The sequence below is a fragment of the Dama dama genome, chromosome 24 (assembly GCF_033118175.1).
Source record: "Dama dama isolate Ldn47 chromosome 24, ASM3311817v1, whole genome shotgun sequence".
Lineage (NCBI taxonomy): Eukaryota > Metazoa > Chordata > Mammalia > Artiodactyla > Cervidae > Dama > Dama dama.
The window spans coordinates 15,741,790-15,743,541 of NC_083704.1; positions in this window are offsets into that span (position 1 = coordinate 15,741,790).

A 1,752-nucleotide genomic window follows, 5' to 3' on the forward strand; every position below is an offset into this window, starting at 1 on the left:
GTCTTTAAGTTAGTTCCCTGTGCTTTTCAGGTAGACAACTATGCTATCTGAAAACAAAATACTAATAATTTAATGTGTTTCTACATCTCTCCCTCTTACACCCTTCCCCTTCTCTCTGTTCTAACTACCTTCCTTAATTGGATGGTCTCGTATCGTTAGAAAGAAAATGCTCTCTCTATGTTGGAATGGGAGTAATTGAGCTTCAGAGAAAAATTCAAAGTTCCCCTAATATGGTGACTTTTAGGAGTTGAAGGGAGGTAAGAAGATTCACTGTAGCCAATTTCTGAAGAAATAAGCTTGGAGGATGAGGTCTTGCTGGGAGAGTTGGAGGCAACAGGCCAACCAATTCCTCTGAAAGGCCCTCAGCTGTTGCTGCTCTCTGTGAACCAGAGACCACCCATCCCCTATGCAGACAAACTCCGGGAACAACCATAAGTGGGCTTGCTCAGCATCTCATTGCACAAAAGACAGACCCTTTGCCCAACACCAGGCAGACTACTGCTCCATATCAGTTGCCTTATCTAAGGTGCTTTTTTGCAGTTGGCACACAAGAATTAAGAGCAGCCCTCATTTAGAGCAAGACATGACCCTGAGGCATGATGGGTGGGCATGTGAGCTCTGGAGCCTATCTAAATGGACACAAACCCTGGTCCCACCACTTGTCCTGCCTGTGAAACTACTTGGGAGAATTACCATTCTCTGCTTAAATTTTTTAGCTGGAAAATAGTTTTATTATCTGTACTTGCATCACAGAGTTTAGAGAGGACTAAATTAGTAAATATGTGAAAAGTGCTAAGAACAACACTTGGCTTATAGTATGTGCTCAATAGATCTTGGCTAGAATGGTGCCTAGAAAGTGAATCTCATGAGAACTAGGGTTCCGGCATGCTCTGGTGGTAAATCTTCGGAAAATATGCTTTAAATTTCCTATTAACCTTTCTGAGCCTCACTGGAAAAGTTACCTTCCTTTGGAGATGAACCGAAGTTGGTTTCCTTCCCATTCGATGTCTTTATTAGATTGTAAGTTCCATCAGGATGGAAACACACCCTCTGGCTAAACACATCAAGGACTCCAATAGATCCAAAGGGAAAGCAAGGTATTGGACTAAACAAGAAATTGTAAGATTAAATTCTATTTATGTTTCATTCTGCAACAGAATCAATTTTTTGGAAATACCTTGACTTAAGTCTAGGTGGTGCTCTTTCAGTAAGATAATTTAAGGAGGGTTAATTTACAAAGAAAAGTTATGACCAACCTAGATAGCTTATTAAAATGCAGAGACATTACTTGGCCAACAAAGGTCCGTCTAGTCAAGGCTATGGTTTTTCCAGTGGTCATGTATGGATGTGAGAGTTGGACTGTGAAGAAAGCTGAGCACCGAAAAATTGATGCTTTTGAACTGTGGTGTTGGAGAAGACTCTTGAGAGTCCCTTGGACTACAAGGAGCTCCAAACAGTCCATCCTAAAGGAGATCAGTCCTGGGTGTTCATTGGAAGGACTGATGCTGAAGCTGAAACTCTAATACTTTGGCCACCTCATGTGAAGAGTTGACTTGTTGGAAAAGACCCTGATGCTGGGAGGGATTGGGGGCAGGAGGGGAAGGGAACGACAGAGGATGAGATGGCTGGATGGCATCACCGACTCGATGGACATGAGTTTGAATAAACCCCGGGAGTTTGTGATGGACAGGGATGCCTGGCATGCTGCGATTCATGGTGTCGCAAAGAGTCAGACACGACTGAGCAACTGAA